Source organism: Trichoplusia ni, chromosome 1 (genome assembly GCF_003590095.1).
Source record: "Trichoplusia ni isolate ovarian cell line Hi5 chromosome 1, tn1, whole genome shotgun sequence".
Taxonomy (NCBI): domain Eukaryota; kingdom Metazoa; phylum Arthropoda; class Insecta; order Lepidoptera; family Noctuidae; genus Trichoplusia; species Trichoplusia ni.
This window is the reverse complement of record NC_039478.1, coordinates 8,038,182-8,061,784: the sequence shown is the minus strand read 5'-3', so window position 1 is coordinate 8,061,784 and position 23,603 is coordinate 8,038,182. Positions and strand designations below refer to the sequence as shown.

Genomic DNA, 23,603 nt, shown 5'->3' with positions numbered 1-23,603 from the left:
GAAATCTAATTCGACGAACAGTGATTTTCGTATCATCACTATTGTATCTCAAAATAAAATTCAATACAAAAGATAAGTGGCCCACAATACACCTAATATTGTGGATCGAGAGGCCATAGTTATAAGTGAACAACAATGCGACAGTATTTTGTTTGTGAGTAAGTGGCTTCGTAATGGAGTTACAAAACGATGAGCGCTGGGTGTGGAGGTACTGGGGGCCAATGAGAGCGGCAGCACGTGTCGGTGTCAGCGCGGCGCCGGGCAGGGGTCACGCGCGCCTCGGGGGCGAGCCGCCACGCGTGCATCTATTGTTAAGACGGTACACGAATTATGATGAGGTGCCCGATGAAAATGAAAATCGCTATCAAGTCACGTATGTAAGATGAATAGCAAACATTATATAAACTGCAGCGCATTTATAAAACATACACAAGTACTGTCAGCATGTTTGGTATTTTACATAAACACAAAACGGAATGCAACCTATCTCAAAGTCAGCTTTAGCAAATTAACGCACACGGAAACTGCAAATCCTACGTTCTACACAATTCATCAATTAAGACAACCGTTAAAACCATATCTAATTTTGCTAACCCCGAGTACGACACACGCCCCGTTATCTGAGGCTTGACAACAGCAAGAGAGGCTTTAATTCAATCAGCCACGAGTTTCAGAGATAGGTTGTATCTAGCCGTGTCACAAGAGGGGCGCGTCGACCAATAAATCGGCGTTGGCCCGGCGTGAAAGATGAAGTGCCCGCTTAACATACAATGAGTCTGTACTCTGTCGCAATACGGCTTAAGCTTAGAACCGCGTTGGCTGGGCGACAGGCCTGTTCAGACGGTGCTAGGAACTCGCGCTAGAACTCGTATTATATACTTAAGTTAAAATACAAAAGAAACTGATCACATGGTTCAAATATTTTCCCACCTCAAATATTAAAGGAAAGATTTTTAAGAACCGAAGAGATTTTGTTAAAATACCGTCACGGACTATTCATTTCATATCATTATTCAGTACTCTAAATTAAATAACAAAAATCACACAGTTATTAATTCTTAGTAGGTACGTCACGTTTTTTGTCCAGTAAAATAGACTTGGTCGAAAACCTTTGAGCGGTCTAAACGAAGCATAAGGTTAGTTGCTAACGAGTCTGGGTGTGTCCTCTGCACCAAATAACGCCGGTAATAATAATTGTGGGTGCAGTTAGGCGCAATAGAACGGTATAAGATGTATACCCGGCCGGCGATTGGGCATAATTGAAGAATATTACCAATAATTAATGTCATACCAACAAGGGGGTGTTTAACAAAATTTTGCATGAATACATAGCAATTTAAATCAATACCAAACGCCACTAGAAAGTGTACAAGGCCAGTCGAATAGAATTCATGTGCGTCTAAACGGTAATTACGCTGACAAACATTATGCGGCTCGCGCCATTCAAAAAATAAAACCAAACTAAAATTAATTACATTCTTGAGGCACGAGATTAACTACGAGTAGTCTCGAACCAATTACGCTGTCAAAACATCACCTTGAAAGTCGAAATAAAGAAAACATCAAACAATCGGTGCTCGGTATAACAATAATGGGTCTATTGTTGCATGAAGCGGTCCAGATAGTGATGTAGATAATCGGGCCATGCGAAAAACAAAAATATTACCTTTGTATTAATTAGTGTTAGTGTTGTGCAACTGTTTGTCCTCTGCCTTCTTTTGAAATGTTTTGCCGCGATTTGTCATTATATTCGCATATTAAACTGTTTAACAACTATGATTCTCTATTGTTGGGAATTTGCGAAATCTTTGTTTATATTTCAATTTAGGATTTTTTCTTTAATTAAAGATGAACTGTTGTACTATGGTTAGGTGAAAGATTTCGAAAATACATCTGTGAAAGTGCAATAAGAAAAGCTTTTTCTACTTTTGATGTTCCTCTTTAAGATTTTTTTTAAATATTAATATTGCATTTTTTTCACATAACCTATTTTGTGCCCCACAGCATCTAGAGGTGACTAAAATTCTGCGTATTTGATGCCATTCCTCTCTACTACATTTTTTTTAATTATTAAATTGACACTTGAAAATCCAAAAAAGTATAATTACTCAATCTACATAACACAATAATATTAAGATTAACAAGATTTCCTTTAAAACGGATTAATACTGAATCATATTGATTGATGCGAATGAACAAAGCTTTCTTCCTTATACGGCTGATCAGAAACAGCCGACAATCGGTGGCGTTCCCTTTGTCGGCGGAAACAGGTCACATTATACATAATGGTCATATTACGTTGTGCCACAAAGACAGTGATCCAAAACTCAAAGTACTTAAGTACCAAAAAATTTTTTACAAGAATTGTAAACCTTTTTGTTTCACAATTTGTCAGCTTAAAATATTATAAATAAAAGAAAAAAGTAGCGTGTGTTTATTTTGTTAAATGAAATGAACGTATCTCTACATAGGATGTTTGTTATCTGCTTTATTACAATGGAATAATAAAACCTTCATGAAAATTTTCATTTATCTGAATCCCAAGGGGAAAGTTACACCAAACAATTATGTTCGAAGACAAATTCTAAGCGAGCCTATAATATAAATATTATCACAAAAGCCAAACCAATTCTAAAGATCTCCCGTTAATCATTTCTGAACAAATATTCTTACTAGAATAGATTACCATTTGGACAAACTTGAACGCCTTTTCTGTAGAATAATTTATAGTGGAGAGTTCAAGATATATCTGTCATTATTATATCAATCAATAGAATAATGGAGAAGGTTACTAGGCTCTAAATAATGCAGATATCAACTTTGACAGTTATGAGAAACATTAAGGTATTTGAAGACGTAATTTTCAAAGGTTTTGTTGTCTATTCAGTTTGTCGCATTCTTAATATTTGTATATATTTTAATGTAAATACTTGACAGAACGAAAAACTACTCGAAAAACAATGAGATTTCAGTGTAGTGTTTTCTTGTACTATATTGGGCCCAGCTTGTAGTTTAAGGTGAGACAATTTAATCCTAAAACAAATCCATTTTAACATTGCTTCCTAGACACATAAATAACACTTACATACCTATTAAATAACAACCTAGACATTACCCATTTACCATTTACGAAACATAAATAGAAAAATTACGCTTGTCTCAAAGGCATGCCTGTCTAAATACCACAACCTCTAACATCCAAACGTAACAGATCATTCCTGCATTCCTTCGCACACTTTCGACACTCATCAATGTACTACAGAATATTAGTATTATAATTTGAATACGGAGTAGCCAAAATGAATGTTCCGATGGCAGATAGGTAAGTGGTTTTCGTAACGCCCCTCAAGCGGTCGCGATACCATCGACTGCGCGTGCGCGTCTCCACGCGTTATTTTTTAAACACACGTAACTGAACATCTGTGCGATCAGAGATTACTAACCAGTTACGTCTCATCTTTCTTACAAAGGAGCACTAAATATCGATATGAATAAGATCCTAATGGGATTCAAAATGGAGGACAGCCATTAACCTCAATCCCTGTAGGATTTAATCGACCTTGAAGGAACATGTGATTATATCATTAGTAGCTTTCGTATCGACACAAAGTTATCAATACGTTTATCGATACTTCAACTTTGACAGGGGAACAAAAGGGGCAAGGTTGTAGGCCTCAATTCTGCAACTGAGCTGTAAATGTCAAAGTCTCTTTGCATTAAGTAAACGTATCATTTAGTTTAGTTTTAATTTTAATGATCATAATGATCTTAGCAATGATCATTGTGACTAGTATATTTTATTAAGAATATTCATTTCTAAATATTGTATTATTTGAACTTACAGAATAGTATTCTTATCATATCATAAGGTATGTTGCAGGATTTGATTCTGGAAAATGGGTTAATAATACTCACGTAGGCGAGAACCTAGAAATCTGTCACCACTTATGCGATATCAGGACTTGTAAATCAAACACATTATTGCCTTACGTAGCTCCAAGCGATATTGACACACCTCGTTGAGAGACTCAAAACGAGATGTTGGGATTATTTGCATTAGAAGATCAATTTCAATGTTAGGTTAGGTTGAAATGCGTAGGTATTAATTAAGAAAATTGCACAAAAAATAAACGTCCATTAAATATAATTTACGATTTATATTTATGTAATCGGATTTTTACATAATTTTGATTAAAATTAAGTAAAACAGTTGTTCAGCATCATTGCAAGCAGAAATTAATCGCTGGAAATATACCAACATGTTTCGAAAGCAAAAAAAATCAACAAACTGTACTCCTTGTTTTTCATACACATTGACCAAATAAAAAGGTTTACACTTACAATATATCTACATCGAAGTTACAATGAAAAGAAACCTGAGTATAGCCAATATGACCATCATAACTTCAATCATTTTGAGAGTCATCGTTATCATGATCTTCGAAAGCAAGGTTGGGGAACGGTCAAGGGATGAGGACCTTCACCTCAGACCTTCATGAGTCAGAGCGATCATTGTGATCATTGTTCTGTGATATTGATCCTAACGACACGACTCGCGTTGCACTAATTATAAGTTTGGTACCGTTGCCTAATATTAGGGTTGGCAAAGTTTTGTGATCTAGTTTGGATTGGTATGACTTCAAAATTGAGTTTCAACAAAATGTCTATATTAGTATTTCCTACTGTATTCCATGCAATTTATTTGCAAAAAAAAATCGAAGAAAATTTTTATAACTTATTTTGCTATTTTTATTTATAAGACAACAATAAAACCTTGGCTACCTATTCTGAACAACGATGTCACCACTTCTATAGGCATATAATTTTAAAGCTAGAATCAATATCCAAAAAAAAATATTCCATTCTAAAGTACTAAGCTCCTTTAGGCCAACCCTACATTGTTATGGCACGCGGGCGTTTCTATGACGTCTGTCAAGTTCGCGTTCGCTTTCGACGGACGGACTTTATCAGATCTCAACCGTTTCGTAACTACACAGCTACGCATCGAACTCAAATTCTTCAACCGGCCTTGTCTTCTAACATTTTGTAGTTTCTGAACACCTGATTAAGATATTGTTATCTTTATATCGATGAATGTTGACTTTCACTTTGTTTTGTTTCAAGGATTTTTTCGAATAAAACTGAGAGCATCATAATTATGTGATATAACAATTATTTTTTTCTATTTTTCTACCAAGACTTGTAAGATCACAGTTGAGATCATAGTAGTCGAAAATAGTGGAAAATAGTCCGGAAAAACCTTAGGATTTCCTCATTGATTTTTCGTATGGTTTTTTTGTATTGAAAATACTGATGAATAATTAAATCAAATACAAAATAGACTACTGTTTCTTTGAGAAGTGCAGTTTATACGTTTTTTTAATAGCATTATATTTAAATAAATAAATAAGAACAAAAAACTGCTCATAAGAAGAGCTGGTATCGACAAAATTGAATGATTTGGAAATGTGTAAAGTTCATAGCGAACAAAACAAAGAGATCATTTATCATCTCCAAACAGGCGCGGAATACAATAGGCCTTACTTGTAAACGTTTGTTTTTTATTGTTATTGATTTATCTTTAACTTTTCGACAAGCGAATATATTGTTATGTTATGTAAACTATTATTATATTTGATTATTTACGATCGTATTTTAAAGATAGCGAAACTATTTATGATTGAAATATTTTTTCAGATCCAAATTAATTTAATTACCTACCTTAAACTAATCTTTTAAATGTGATACCAAATTTATTTCGACCCACATTGAATTGCTTTTCAGAGCGATATCACTATTATGATTAACGCTATGGCAAATATAGTTTTACTTGATATCCAACTGGTTACGAACTATGACAACCATAGAAACAGAAGACAGTCATGTCAAATCAATTGAAACTTTTTGTTAAAATAGCTTTCATCAATTTCAGAGAATTCAACAAATGTTGTTCGAGTATCCAAAGATTTCCCGTCAAAGTGGCATTGCTATTGGATTACAGTACTCTATAAGGTGCGCCAGTGAAAAGTGGACGTTTGATACGCGTTTTTGTAACAATATCATATACGGTTGCCATAACTGGATGACGCCAGGCGACTTTCTTGCGGCCGTACAATTTGAGATTGTAGTCAATCGATTTCGTCGGAGGCCGTATTTGGTGCGCGATCATAATTGAAATTCTAAACAAAAACAGCGCTTATTAAGCTATATTAACAGGTGCCCGGGAAATTCTAGCGTCGATTCTCATACAAAGAAAGCTCTCACGCTGTATGTACTTATGTTTGTTAAGATTCTTCAGATCAATAATTAGAATAAGCAGAGTTCTTCTTGAGGCTGCACAAAATGAAATTCTTTGCTTCCACAAATCTTCCCCCTATAAATTAAAGCATCATTGTTAAGACCAGGGCTGGATTGTGCTCAGTATTGGGACGAAAATTATCTTTCACAGATTCATTTGTTTTAATCCCAAGTCCTGTGATATCAAGTATTACTTTTAACAATTTAACTTTAAGTCAACACAAATACTCCATTGTATAGAAAAAATTAACTTACAAGAGTAATTTGACTTAGTCCGTTTGCGTACTAAGTACTTACGCAACAACTGCGTACAGTGGCGGCCACATCATTTGTAACGAACAAATTCTCAATTAATATTCATCCAGATTTGTATCTCGACGCTCGACTTTTGACTGTACAACGATTTTACAGATATGCCATAAGCAAATAGTTTAATTAAAATATTCTTTTAACTGACCTAACTGTAAATTATTATTGCCTATCGTGTTGATCTAAAGTTGCGTTCGCTGGTATTCGATGTCAAAAAGTTTGCAATTATACTTCGATATTGAAGTTTAATCGCAATTCATAATAACAATATTTTTGTATGATCTTTTACTATGTAACTGGTCATCAAATATTTAAATATTTTACAAAAAAATCGATAGTAATTTGACATAGCATAACTAAACATCACCTTGAATTCCTCAAAAATTATAAATTATATTTTGTTATTTTTTTTTAAAGAAGTCAGCATCGAATACATTTCGCTAAAAGTAAAAAATATTTCAAGCTTAAAAAACAGTCAAAATATTAATTACAACCGGAAAGCATTAGTGAGCATTAAAATCAATCTCCTTGACATTAACTCATTTAATACTTTTACCCGTCTATTCACATTACACACAAGTTTGGCTGAGCTCATTCATTACGGGTACGAGTGAAAAAATAAAACGAGGGACCACCCGTGACCACTTCATCATAAACCTACCAACGCATGATGTAAGATTGTTGTAGTTGTGGCAAAGAGATAGAGCTATACACACAATGATAGTCTTACGAGTATTTTGAGAGGTGATTGTGGGTTAAAGCCACAGCGTATCGGACTACACTTCCTAGTAAACTAGTCGGAACATCATTTTTGATGTTGCCTTTTGACTTTTTTTTTTTATTAAGCAAGTACCTATTGAGCAGTAGTGTGAGAAAAAGAGATTTCTTTTTTTTTATAAATTCTTACTTGTTTTTTGAGTGGTACGGATTTTCACGAAGTTGTCACACACATCACAAAGAATGTGACACTTAATGACGTTTTAATTCATTGAAGTCATTGTTTCCATTTAAAATATTTTATTAATAGTAGATATACAAGATATGGCAAAAGGTTTCTCTACAAGTAGCAGTAATAAAAAAGAAAATCCTAATTTACTCACGCTACGCTTTTATATAAGATTCAACTGCGTATCATCCGGTCAAATAAACGGAAACATTATATTATAGGCACATCATAACGAAACTATTAATTATATCGATCAAGTTAATTACCCTGTAACTTGCTTACCACATAATCAATTTATAATTTATTATAATTAGTTCGTAAACAAATTAAACCACAAGCATTATAGCTGAGAATCGTAAAATTTAACGCTCCGGAGTTTAAATTGTTCATAACATAATATGGAGGCTTTTAACCGAAAACCAAGTTACTACTAAGTAAACAAAGTTAACTAAGCAAACACGTCAACCCATTGTGCTATTATAATTAAATCATGTAAATGGCCCACAGCTGGGCAAAGGCGACTCTATAATATAGAGAAAAAATTATCACTGACCAGCACGCTTACTCATTGTGTGTTGATAATTCCAGAATTTTTAATAATTAATTAATTCATCTTAATCATTCATAGGAAATCAATATCAAACGGAACCCGATAAAACCCATTCTTGTACAATAATTAATAATTCATCGCGATTAAAATGCCTATAAAAGAGATTAGCATACATTAGTAAGCATTTCCCACGTGATGTCACAGAAACAGTGTTACCTGAAGGTCAACAACACGAAATTAATTCTCACAGCGACGCATTAAGCTTTGATCCATTTGAGATGAGACGTTGTTGAAAAAAAACCTATCTCAACCACACAAATAAATCTCAACCTTAAAACAATAACGCCAAGATCGCTTTCTGTCTGGTAGAGTTCAATTGTTTTGTAAGGCAGGAATCAGCTGTCATTTCACACGGAGCTTTGGACGATTCGTGTGAATGTCAACGACTTGTCTTGTTGTCTGTACAGGATTTTTATACATGTTAATATTAATAAATAAACAGAGTTAGGGACTACCAAATTACCTGCCGCTCTAAGTGCCTTTATTGAAGGGTAACAAATTTCGTCAATAATCGTTTGTTGGGTCGAAAATAATCTTCGAGGTAATCGTATGTGTTTTGTTAATTAAAAACAAATAAACAAACTTGTGAGTCCGCTCCTGGCCTATTTAGATTTAATTATGTTTAAATTATGCAGATTGCGATAACCAGTCCCAAAAATGTTTTCTGTTTTACATAAATATGTTTGTTTAAGTTAAAACAGAACATAAAATTGTTATGTTTGTTTTCAAAAGCTTATTTTTCGAAAAACCAGTTTTTCAAATTACAATGAATGTAGAGCCATATTTCAGCTCATTTAGGTATAAGATTATAATATACATATGTAAAAAAGTCAAGCTTATAACCTTTTAATATTGTAGCATCGTATTCACTGTGCAGGAACGCAAAGCTATTGTTATTAAATTAAGCTCAAGCAACGTCTCCAATTCATGGAATAACACAATACACAATAAGTGGGTCCCGGATCTACAAAAACAATATCGCATCACAACTACAAACATTCGCGCCTCACATTTCAGTTGAAAGCCGTCAAGGTCCTGCCAATAATAATTTACATATATGGACACATTTCTGAGTTCTTTAACCACCCACGAAGGTTTTAATGCACACTCAAGATTACGTTGCAACGAAGCAGTAATTTCGTAGCTTATTTAAGACATGTTACAGTCAAATTAATGAAATTTGCGAGATGCCCTCGATGCAGATGAGTTTTTTCGTGTAGGCGTTTATAGTATTATGCTAATTGAATGCCCGTTGATAGTCGGCCTACGAAGGAAACAACAATCAATATATTACAAACTAAAGTAGTAATTATTGTCCTTTGAAAACCATGCGTTTGGATTGAGCTGGTATACTGGTCGTAACTTTCAGTGATCGATAAAAACCGAAGCGTAGTAGTGAATGGGTTTTTTGTGATACTTGACGCCATATAGAGTTGTAACAAGCTCGATATGTTCATACAGTAAGAATAAAGTACATGAAAAAAGAGTTAAAAGCCTACACTAAAGCTAGTTATTTCATTTACAAACATGAAAGAGAAGTAAAGTTGAAATAGTACCTACCATAAGGAAACTGACATCTAAAGTACTTATTAAACTCTTAAATCTTATTTACGACAATATTTACACCATTACCGCTATAATTATTAAAATTAAAAAATAACCCTATCATGGAGCATAAAAGCCGAAACAACGAAAGTGAACAATTTTGATGAGCGCGCAGTTTTTCGTGAGCGCGATACTTTTCGCGCTTAATTGGCTGCCCAAATGAGCGGAGTGCCTTAATTTAAGCGAATTTAAGCGGCGCGGCTACATCAAAAGCAACTTTATTTATTGTACGAACGAACAAGATTAGACTTGACGTTGCTTCGAAGATAATTTTAATGGTGCGTTTGACGTCACGTCAAGTGTAAGAATCTCTTGTACATTGGCATTTTAACAAGCTTTCACCTTTATTCGCTTAATAATTTCGTTGTTTTTTTCGCTAAAGGTCATAATGTAATCAGTGGAATTAAATTGGGAAATAATTTATTGGTTTCATGTTAAATTCAGGTAGCTAATTACGGTTAACCAGCAATTTATTTAACCAACAGTATTTAACGAGTTATACGTTCACGCATCCACAGCAGGAAAACCATATCCCCCATCGCTTTTTTGCAAGTCCTCGGCAGTATCTATTACATACACTAATACTTGACCAAGAAGAAAAAATAGTATATAATATGGCGGCACATAATTTAAGAGGCCGCAAGCAAATGTGTGTATTTTTGCTTCATATAACATGTAGGTATTGTTTTTATAAACGTACACTTTAGGACAGAAAAATAAATTACAATAAAAACAGAGTTATTGTATACCAAATACATTTTTCTTGATATTTTCGAACAAAATCTATATAAAAAATTTATATAACAGCCTTAAATATAAAACCAATTTCTCGAAATTTACGCTAACTTGAAATAATTACGAAATAAAAAACAATATTACTATGATCATGCTATAAAAATTTCGTTGCACATTAATTACAATCTGGCCACATTACAGTGGCCTGTAGTGTAAGCCGGTTTCATCACTGCTTGCCTCACTAATATCTCATTCACGCATGCGTCACTCTCTTTACAATCTTTAATATCAGTTTTAGATCACGCTTGATCTCTGTGACCCTTGATTTCGGCTACCGTAAGCACGATTCTTTCGTAATTCTACCAATCGATATTTAACTCAAAATCTATTTCAATAAAGTTGATTCTTGAGATAATGTGTGCAACAGAAGCGGATCGTTTGAACCGTCTCATGTTAACAATCAGAGATTAGTATGTTAAATAGCTGAGTCTTGGTTCGACTGGCATTTTAGTATTGACTAAAATAAAATAAATAATGTTCTGTCGGTTAATTGAAGAGATTGTTTAAAGTAGTTCTATATCAACTTATGTATATGAGACGGTTAATGTTTGCAAAGAGGTTTGACATTGAAAATCGTAATATTTAAGACAATTAAACAGATAAACAGTAAACTTATAGATGAAATATGGTGGTCAGCACTTTATACTGTCGCCGAAAAGTAACTTTGTAAGTAGTTGTTTTGATGTTGGTGACATTAAGACAACTCCTTAACAACATACAAAAATGACAAAAGCTAGTTTCATTAAAAACCCATTCACACGAAGTCGCATTCAGATCAATGTTTCGCAATAAAAATCATCGGCCCAAAGCCATTAACTTAATGAATGGCGTATATGGAGCAACATCCTGTGGACGTAGGAAGTCGGACCAGTTTCTGACTAATAACGGAGATGAGTCCGATTTTATGTGGCCACATTAAATGTACGAAATGATGGCACGAATGCCCGCAATGTTTGACCACACTTAAGTTACGGTGGAATTTTTAAAGTGTGGGGACATCTTCTATTAAAATGTAGTTTATGTTACAAGTTGTTTCCGTAGCGCCATCAAATCTGTGTTATCTAAGATTAGTTTCAAACGAGACATTCGTAAATATTTCTTAATTACTACGAAACTTAATCATTATAGGTAAAATATAGGTATTGTGAAACATTACATTGTATGTAAGTAAGAATGTTAACCTTTTGCGCGTTGATGTCTTTTGTACTACACCAACAAAAAGTCGTTTAGATGAAAATCTATATACAAGATTTTAATTTCACTCCACTTGAACCGATACGAAATTAAAATCAGTGAAAGTTTTTACATTAACTTTTACCTACGTGCGAGTTTTGTATTTTTTTTTTACTTTTATCCGCGGATACGAACTGGTGTCTTCTGATTTGGCCTTTACATTGAACTTTTGCAAAATATAAGTTAATTCTGATATTTTGTAAAAGGTAAATTATTAATAAACTTTATTTGATTACTTAAAAGATAACTGTTTATATTTATCATCAAATATGTTTTTTCCAGCGTATTTACTTGGAACTCTAGAACATTGTTTTTTAACTGACCGATAATGATCAACATCCCTATATCCTAATCCCTCCTATCTTTACAATCTATGAACAACAAACTTTACAGTAAAACCTCCATACTAAACCTACAAAACAAGCTCAGAGCAAAGAGGATCATACTGATATTAAATCATACACGATACAATATCGTGGATTCCGCTGGGTGCTTTATCATATATAAATCACTAATAGGAACAAATTATTCATGCGCATAATAAACAGGGGTCGTGCAGGGACCTTACTTCGGCGGCTATCTGATTTTATATACGTCATATCGTTAGACTGCATTGATTTTGTCTTATATAAGAACAGGTTGAGTTTATCTCTAAATATATTTGTATCATTTTTTTCATATCCTACACGTATTTTTAAAGTTTGGCAAGCTCTATTTGTTTTTTTTGTTACCCTTTAACGGCGAAATCACTTAATCGATTTTGATGGTGTGTGATGTACATATGTATAGGATCAATTTTAGTAAATGATATGAACAACTTTTAGACGCGATAACCTGATCTTCAAAATGTTGAAATAAATAACTTATTTGAAATAAATGCATTTTTTAAATTTACGTATTAAAATTAATTAGAATTAGGTTTTTAATTAATGGAAGTAATTATTAAGATTTACTAGTATAAATACATGTAAGACATAATGAAGTCAGATTGTAGTTTATTAGACGCTAAGCGGTTGTTTAAATATATTTCTTTAATTATAATTATATTTTACATAACTTAACGCGATCTTCTCTAGTCTCATTTTAATAATTATAAATCCTTATGTTTATATTAATTTAATGTGTAAAACACTAATTTGTTTAATTTAAAATCTGTTCTATTTTAAATAAATTGAAGATCAGCTATTATAAGACTTAATAAAGTTTTTTGTAGAGCAAGAATCTCGGCAACCAGTTGTTTTACTTTTGGTTAAAAAGGCTCTACTTTGTAACTTTTAAACGTCATACGTTCAGATTAGAAAGAGAGGAAGAAGTGCTTTAAAAATAAAAGAGAAATTACGGAATTGCGTTGGTTCTTAAAAAAATATAATGTAAAATACTACATATTTAAAGACTTACTTGTGCAAAAATTCGCATAATATTTATTTCTTGCTTTACGGAAATAATAAATTGTGGAAATTTAACTAACCGTGCCGCATTTTTTCAAATTATATGACTTGGTTACTGCCGCAGTTTTAGAGATCCGCGTTCAATGTGAAAATATAGCGCTGATTCTGAACAAAGTGCTCCGTAGGTTAGACGTTTGAAATTAGAACAAACTACTGTATTTATTTAGATCTTCTAGATTATTAGTTACCATATTTTTTTTTCTTAAATATTAAACATCTGATGACAAAAAATATTTCACATATAAAGTATACTATTATGGAGTGAAACAAACGTGGAGACATCTCATGGCAAAAAAAAATATTATTAAAGATCTCATATTATCTCTGAAAAATGCTACCGCACTTTAGCTGAGACCATTTGTGGCGCAGCCATATGGCACTGTACCCTTTAAAATACTGACTCAGTAACGACAGCAAATAAAACTCTTAATTTATGACCATAAGCGTACATAGCAAAAGTAGAGCTGCTTTTTGGATTTTTGTTATGAATATACTTAATCTACGTAAGTTATTTCAGTAAAAAACTCAAATACTATTTACAATTATAAGCTTTACATAAGTCAATGTTGCCTATCTAAAAAAGATAATATTATTGTTTTACACAGAAATATGAATGAAAAGAGTCTAAACTTGACAAGGTCACACATTAAGTAAAACATTTTTTAAGAGCAAATCTCTGTTAAAAATATTACTTAGCCACAATAAATAAATATCGTCTAAAACTAAACAAATACTTGCAAAGATTATAATTCAGCAAAAAATAGTCATTATTTTGCACACCATACATTTGGGAGGTTAACATTAGCAATAAAAATTCTGATGATGCCCGAAGCAGTGAGCCGTGATCTACGTCGCAAGCACTTCCTTATAACACGGAAAAAATGGCGACCACAATGACTAACGAGATTTCCATGAAAATGCTGTGTTCTGAAATATTTATGTACTTATGTGAGATATTAGCCGAGTTTATTATGCTATTTAACTGGTTAGTTCCTAGACATTAATTGTAGTAGGTAGTAGTTTGAAAAAAGGAAAAAAAATGTGACGTACAATTGCGAAAACATTCTTAATGAATCAAGCTGATCAGTATATGACATGAAGCAACCATAGATTCATAATTCATTAACACTTATACCTTTATTTATAAGACTGACATCAATACATACAACATGCGTACATTTCAGTCGTCTAAGATTCAAGTACTCCAGGACACACACTACACAGGTCATACACCAGATATAACAACGTATTAATAAATCTAGGTATTATTTGCTTTGGGCGTGTTGAATTGCAACGAATAAATTAATTTCCACGCATCAGCCAAACGCGAGAGACGTTGCAGGATTCAGATTTAGTCAGTACGCGTGACACCAAACACTTCTTTCCCCGAGAAGGTGCGTGTGAAAGAGAGTAAAATATTTTGTCACATCTTATGACATACATACAGTTTACTACCATTGAGTAAGAGAGTCCTTCCTCAAACGCTATCCTTAAAAACGATCCCTTACGCAACACACCAATCACTTTCATAAGTAATAAAAACTCCAAATCCGTTGTCAACATAAGGACCCTTCTCTTTATTCTCGTCGTAAATTTGGGTAGTAATAACCTTATAAATGTAATCCATATTAACATCTCCGTGCCCTACATATGTATGTACGTATGATTCACGTTTTGATGGAGCGGTTTTAGTGTTCGTATATCAATATCATGGTCGATAATAATTGTGGGATAGACATTTATTGTTCGGATTTTTATGTTGCGAAATTTTGCGTAACAAAGGATGATGTCGATAAACTGATTTGTTTGGTATCGGTGATTTTGTTTTGGATCTCCCCTAGGTGCAAGGCATTAGTATTAAGCAAAGCTCAATCGATCGCCATTTTAAGCATATTGTGTACTTTAAGTTATATTACAAGAAGTTTAAGAATGTTCTTTACGTCACAAGGTTACTAAAAAGACTCTTAAGTCTTTCATTTCTATAACAAAAGTTAATTTTTAACCTAAATATATTTTCTTTACAATACACTCTTAGCGTGAGTAAATACTAATTTGAGATTCAGTTTCACTATGATATACAACGTCTTAAGCCCGTATCAAAAACCAGCTCTACAACTCTACGATCATTTTAACAACTGCAAGTCAGAACACTGAAAATTAAAGTGAAATCATAAAGACTTAAACAAGAATACGGTACATAACATTCAACATCTGGAATTAACATGATACTGCGTTATATTCAGCAGCAGCCACTTGTACCGTCTTCCAACGGACTTCGAGATCTTAATTATTGTTATTACAAGTTAACCACTGCTCTCTGTCCGTAATAGAGGTCTCTACCATCAACAAAATATGTACAACCTACCGCACAGATACCTCCTTCAACGTTACAAAAATTATCTTTACTGTTTGGAGATAAAGGTGATTTTCATTCCGATTTGTAGCTTATGTATGGGAGACTGTTTACTACATTTTGTATAAACGAGCAAACCAAAGTATTTTTCATTGGACTCGCTATTTTGTTACCTAATGTCTACAACGTCAAGGGAAATTGCGTAATTTTGTGTTCATAGAAACTAGAATAATCACCGGTATGCATGAATTTAAGTAATAAACACGTTATAAATTGTCTTTGATTTTTATTGATTTTAAAACTGTTATTTAAAACGAAATTCTATAAATAAACATTAAGATCAAGGACTCATAGGCTTTAAACATTAGTTTTATTAACATTTAACGCATTTTAACGATTGTAATAATTTTGTCATATATGAATTATTTTTTATTTAACTAACTTTAATTAAGGACTTAGTTTGAAAGTAGTACATAAGCCTATAGGTTTTTAGAATAACACGTAAATAAACTATGTTTTAATCTCTCTACTTCAAAAACCTATACTTACCGTTATTGTGAATTGAAATCAATTGGAGTCAGATATCTACCTCCAATAGAGATTGAAAAAATAATATCTAATAATTTTACATACCTTTAAAGAATGACTATGTTCTTAAACATTTAACTTAAATAAAACAATCATCTTCAATGCCCACACACACTTAATAAAAAATATCTAAAATCTTCACATATCTGTCTTACTTTTATGACCATTGTATCGACTACAGTATAGAGTTACATTTACAGAACAAACATACACAAGACAGCTACTATTAAACTTAATACATGTCATTTCATAACCAAACCGTTACTATTGTATAACCGTTATATTTATCAATAACGTTTATTAACATCAATAAATCTAAATACAAGGAGTCCCGACACTTCTTCAAATAAAACTTTATAAATGAGAGAGCTAGACAGCGCTCTACATCGTGCAGTTTTCCGTCTCGTTTCCACGACTACAAATGTTTTCTTTAATGTGGATACGATGGACAAAAAATTATGAAAGAAAAGAGTTTTAATATCAAAAAGATTCCAAGAATCTTCTTCTTATTGCTTAAATATGTAATTAGCAAGTACATTAGTTTGGCTATTGTCCTATGTTGAATGCTTGCTTCATATTTGGACCTTAACCCACATTGTATATAATATATATGTATGATACACTGTCACATCAATCTTCAGTGAGGATTAATAACGAGGCTCCCAACGCTTTGTGTATCAGAATCATCGGCTATTGTATCTGATATGTTACGTTGAGACACACGGATGAGTAGACTGAGGAGCATAGTGGATAGACGTGTTGTCTTGTTGTTCATGAATTTCTTAAGGGTAATTTTTCTTATTAAAACTTCTTACACTATCCAATCTTATCAATCTCCAAAACGTCTACAATTTACAAGAAACTTTTTTTTTATATAGGTACGTAACGTGAAATCGTAATACACAGTAGACGAAACACAAAGCGGCTTCTCTTTCACCTGAAATAATATTACACTAAGCTGTGGAGGTAATGCCTCTGTTTTAAAACAAAATAGTATCGCTGTCTACAATTTAATAAGTCCAACATTTGTTCCATTATTGTAGGCACGTGCCAATGTTGGCCAAACTCTTCACCCCTGTATCACATTAAGGTGCGGCTCGTCAATTTTTTCAATAGCCATCCACGTAATAGATCTCTCGGATTGTTTGTACCTTTGTTTCGATATCAAACACAAACTCATTGATGCATAATACAATACACCTCACAAAAGCTTACGTTACATTGCAAAAATCAACCTTAATGTTTTGCAAATAACGATCAATATGGGTTAGTGTTGTATGTGGTGGATTGTATGAATGTGATGAAGCAATAACATTCGTTGAGAAATGGTTTCGGTATGCGGTGACTTGATAGTTACTGTTGTTCTTAAGTTCAGACATATTGAGGCAATTAATTTTTTTATGCAATACTACTAGGTTTTTGTATTCGAATTACTACTACGGTTCAACATCATCTTGAACAGCAAAAACAATATTTATGTAGGAAAATGTTGATAATAGCGAAATGGTCAGTATTATCAACGTGATTACTTATGTCATGATGACAATTTCTAAATATTACGGAATTTCAAAAATATTGGCTTCTTTTTGAATACTAATTATATGATACCTGAACTATCAACAGCTACTTCTTAACTCATAATATATTCAGAAATTGTTAAGTAAGTAAACTCTAAAAGTTACCTCCCTATACGTAACCATAATTACCCCCCACCAGTCTCCTATTTAGATCAAACCTAAAATTTGCATAAAATTTCAACTGCCGTTTACATTTATTAACTCATGCGCTCACAGTTCTAATTTTTCATTAAAAGGAAGGTTTAAATCATTAATAACAAGTTAGTTACTATGTGTATGTAACCAGTACTTATGTACGGGGCAATAAAGCTGGCACCCGGAGCGGCGCAGGCGCATCGTAAACCGCGCCGCTAATCGATTCCATGCCTATAAAGAAATTATTTTCCGCTTATGCGAATAAAATACGTCTAGCACTCACTGTACTATGTAATTTCATCTCTGTAAAGTAGCTTCATGAATATTCAAGTATTTGTAAGCTTTGCTACTAATTTGGGCCTTTGATCTGGTCTAGACTTTAATATAGATATCACCTCTTTAATGTAACTAGACTGTTAAATACGCTTCCTAGAAGTCCTATCACCAGATCTCTTAAAGTAATATTATTCGTGACATCGTAACATTGTAGAGCGTTTTCATCCACACCTGTTTTTTATGTCGTGGTAGACCGTTGGGACTATCCAACATAACATATCAATCTAGTCCAGTTAGCACAAAACCACGTTAAAATATCGTAACCTCAATATTAAGAATGTATGCAATAAATAATAATTTTAAGGCTAACAATAATTCAAAACATAAAAACTAAAAATGAACATATAACCAATGAGGAATGTTTACGATCAGTAGAGTGAAACTTATAACAAAGCCTTGTAACAACTTTTGCAACACACCTAATTTACAACCTAATAAACACGCTCGTTATTTTAAAAAATACGACGTTACGAATTCAAAGTAAAAAGTGCAATATCGCATAATCCCGATCGAACATCGATAATTTATATAATTCGTGTAAAAGGAGCTTACGGTAGAGCATGAATCACAAGCGACAATGCAGGGCTGCAGAACATTTGGCAATAGTTCAAAGATCACGAGATTAAAACCCAATAGACTTGTATATCGATCGGCAGGATTGTCACGATGCGACTAATTTCATTGCAATTACGAAATACTATGAAATAATTGCAAGCGAGAGTTTTTGTGGCAACTAATTATTTGGGGACGTTCGGATTGCGCAAGCCAGATGACGTCGAAATTAACTTATTGCTAGCCTTATTATTGGTAAACAACCGTTATTATTTGTTGTGTCTCAACACCGTCATTATGTACGGGCTAGCCGCTTAATTTGTCATCAAAACCTATACATTTTTATTACCAATTATTAGCCTGGTTTCTCTGTTCGTATCTTCTTTATATGTAACGTAACATGTTATTTGGTTCTGATTTATTGCTTATGTCTTTTTTATCGTTTTTATATGGTATTACAAAGCGGTGGCTAGACGGACTTATTACCATCAAGTATTTTGAGGTTATTCTTCTTTCAAGTGCCTCACAAGGACATTAAAGATAAATAAATGATTGATTTTCTACTTACCCCAATGTCATACTTATTAGTTTTTTTTTATACGTGTTTCCGTAATAATAATAGTGTATTATTTTTGTTACAGTGTACCATTACCGCCGCCAAGCTGACTACCGCAAATGAGATTATACCCAGTTACCACGTCGAAGCGCTAATAGGTAAGTTGCAATAAAATTCAAAAGACTATAAAATGAATAACAAACTTTTGAACCCCTGATTTCGTCTTCAATTCGACAATATTTGACAACAAAGAATTGTTACACAAAAAAAAATACGGAACAAAAAAAAAACAAAAGACAAAAACAAAAAGTTTACTATTTCAGGTTACCTAATCAAACCATATCTCCCAAATCCGCTTGTCAACTGCCATCCTCTCCAACAGAATGTAAAACGAAAATAGTTTAACGTATTCTAGGCTAGCATAAAGGGCGATGGGCAAACTTTATAATGGCTAAGCTTATTATAATAAACGTGGTGGGCCGACGGGATCCTACACGGTTTGACCCCAGCCTGCGATTAGTCGGCTACTACAGGTACCCTAGTACCAGGTACTAAAGGTACCTACAATAACATGCACTGGAAGCGTAAAGGACTGAATACGACAGTGTGGGCGAATTAAATGAATATACGGCTTTCAATTGTTTCGAGATTTAGGAGGTGATTTACATAGTACTTGTAGAATGTATGTGTGAAAATTAAATTATGAATTTAATATGAACATATTCAATGGTATATTCACCACAAGGTTAAGGTTAACATTATTTATAATCGTTTTGTAATTTGGAAATCCTCTCGTAAATTGTTGTGTCTCTTCAGTAGCCTTAATGTAGGCGTTTTTTGCTTTTTAATTTACCATAGTTTAAATTAAGAGAACACTTAGACACAGTTTATTTGACGAGACGTTCTTACGACTCTACTTTCTAAAAAGTTTTATCGACTACGTACTAAACTACAAACGTAGAGTTGGTCTACATTTTATAAAACTCTTTGGAGTAATCACGAAAAGTTTGAATTACGTAAACTTTCTACAACATTTAGGGCGACTCTAAATTGTTTGGAACAATTTATTGAACAATTTCTATATCCAATAAGGAAAATGGAATAATTTTACCAAACAATAGCACTTACGAAAAAATAGGCTACGCTTTTTACTTTACACCAAAACATTAACAGAACAAACTTATTTAGACACTTAAAAAATGAAAAGTTTTAAAGTGTCTTCGGCAATCTTAAAGGTATATTCGCACACACAAGTATATTGAAGTAAAATTATTATCACCCACTAGAACTATTTTTATTCTCTCATTTATCAGGAACTTGTACTTGTAAAATAGAACTAAAGAAATGGTAAAATTATACTCCGAAACATTCACATACTGTAACCAACTGCCATTGATATTACACCACAAGTATTTTTTATCACTGAGCTATTTTGACAATCACTATTCTTAATTTAATTATTTATTAAACGCTCTACAAATATTTTAAAATTCTGTCTAAAATCCAAACAAGAACATCAAAATCGAGAATACATTATACGCTATTCTGTAACTTGATACCTCTTCCAGTGAACCGCAGCGTATGTGTGACGATACGTCGTCAGTGACTGTACATGGAACTGCGCACGCATTACACGCTCCGATATAATCGCGCAGCAAACGACCGCCGCGGAGAAATTTTCCTAGGAGCGCCGTTTTCCATCTTAAATCTGTATAAATTAGAGTAATTTGCATTACAGCGTCGTTTTATTTTTATTGAGGTCTCGAGCATTACTTTATGTGTCTTTGCTATGGTATTGAGATGTTTTACAACTTTGTCTTATGTCTTTATTAGAAAAAGATATTTTTTTCTTTTGATGTGTACAATGACTCATGACATTATTTGAATTTGGCCTCTTGAGTTGAGAGATCACTGTGTTAAATTACCTCTAAATCAATATTTGTTTTCGCTTTGAAAGAACAAAAAAATAGACGAAACAATCTTGTTCTTGTGATAAGTCCATAACTAACCCGACAAAACAAATTAAACAAATGACGAGCGCACACCATTAATACCAGCGTTATAAGCAGTCCATAAAATCAATATTAAAGCTTGTAAGTGATACCAAATCACTCAGTACCGAGGCTGAATCGAATAGATCTGACACCCATGTCAGCCATAGTCACGATATGATAGATGAAATAAAAACAAACCAGAATAAATTCATTTTAAATTATCTACAAACACAGAAGGTAATTACTTCGAGCGGCTTCTGTTATTATTCCATTTTAATTAACATTTAATTTAAGCTTTGGGTGCGTAAATTGTAATTGCGTATTTAGTTTGATGGCTGGCTGTGTACGTAATTTGCGTATCGTATCTATGAATTATTTTAATGTAATACGTATTGAATGATGCAATTTATTTTTGTTTGTAAATAATTTTCGGACAGCGTTGTTTATTTGGCGCCAATGTTTTTTTTTACTTCAGTGACGTCAGTGTCATATTATTTAAATAATTGTACCATTAACTAAACTGTATATGACATTAAGATGTATTTAGAGCAGGAGTGCGTATCAAGGATGTAAATTATCAATTCCGTTATAATCAAGCAATTTATCTAATTTTCCACAGACTTATTGTTGAAGCATTTCTATTGAATTTCAAAACATATCCCTTGCTTGGCATCTCTGGAGAAAACATTGCTTAAGTCGGCCACTAAACATCATTCTATATAAAATCGCTACCGCATCGGATAAGCAATTAAAACCTAATTACAACAGATTAAGTCTCAAAACTAATTAAACGTACAGTTTAACCAAACATAAGCTCGTGACATGACAAGTCAATACAGTAATATTAATATCCCCCGACAGGAAGCGGACTAATTGAAAAGTAATTTTCATTAAACGCTGCGTAATTGTCTATTTAAATAAGCAATCATAATCGGTCGTAAAATTTTCATAAAATTCAATTTAATGTGGCAGCAGGCTGTTGGGAATTGGCACGTCAAGGCTGGCGAAAATATTGCAGTTATAAATGGACATTTTGACAGAGCTATTATTAGGCATTCATTTAGGTTCTTGAATACGATTTAAAGGCATTTTCTTAGTTGTAGTTAATACTTTTCTGCCGACGCGATGTTCCTGTCTATAATGGCCCTTATCAAAATGAAAATTAGGAACGTTTTGAAACCTATCTAATGAAAAAAGAACAGTTACACCATTTGTTTAGAAATTTAAATACCTTAAATCATCACTAATATTGATGTTTAATTAAAGCTCAGTGAAACAAACAGTAAATGTGTGCTCAAAAACTGGCAAGTATATTTTACATAACCCTTAACATTACTATCCACAAAATATTCAAACATTGCAATCATCATGGAAAACTTGATCTTCAACAAAATCACTCCAAATACAAAATATGAGCGATAGGAACACTTCTTCGATTGCCTATCAAAATCTCAACAAAAAACTAACAGGCAACAAGTGGACAACAATATTCGTTTTCCACTTCCACTTTCAGAGTCAGCCGCTATTACAAGCGATACCGCTATCATAAAAAGACAACGAAAACAATGGAACAAAAATGTCGGCTCGTTACAATCTATTGAAGCCAGAGCCTAGTTGGCACGTGCGGCCAACTGTTCATGGAAAATAAATTATAGTAGGCTCGCTCTAAACGTATTAAAGCCTACTGTATTGAAAAGTTTCACCCAAGCGTTTAACGAAAAATGTTGGTAGTTTGTTTTGAAACTGTAGCTTTTTATATTGTAAAAATGTAGAGGCATCCTTTATCACAAACATTTTAATAGAAGTTTATAGGTGATTTACGTAATTTACGAAATCTAGTCGAAATGGTAGAATATCATGACCCAATATTAGATTACAACTTATCTGTATCATGTTCTTAAAAATAAAGATTATCTCATCTTATCTAGAGATCAAATCGAAGCGAGCTACATTCGCTTTCATTAGTAATCAAATGAGCCTATCAGACATAATTAACCTTTACCCTTCTTAGATTAACACCGCCACTTGTAATAAGACTGTCGCAACCGTGGAAACGGGACAGCGCGTTACATTTGGTAGAGCGTTGTCTCGCTCATTCAAATCTATCACTGCGAAGAAATTTACCTACAAATGGATCTTATCACACAACACGGAGCATCGAAGCCCCACTTTCATGTGATACATCGCGAAAGCAACGGATCCAAGTATTTGCGGTTACCTACAATTGAATATTACGCAGGTTTGCGCCACTACACCTATAACTAGCTCG

At 33.2% G+C, this 23,603-nt stretch overlaps 1 protein-coding gene across 2 annotated transcripts in view; it reads left to right on the top strand.

The window, feature by feature from the left end:
* LOC113493139 (transcription factor hamlet-like) overlaps positions 1–23,603 on the top strand; it is a 93,195-nt gene that overhangs the window by 19,989 nt on the left and 49,603 nt on the right. The window contains exon 2 of one of the 2 annotated variants that reach the window (XM_026870971.1): positions 19,426–19,498. The gene's annotated coding sequence lies outside the window, so the exon portion shown is untranslated. Of the gene's footprint in view, positions 1–19,383; positions 19,499–23,603 lie in introns of those variants that run through there. The other variant, XM_026870965.1, reaches the window with a different exon arrangement.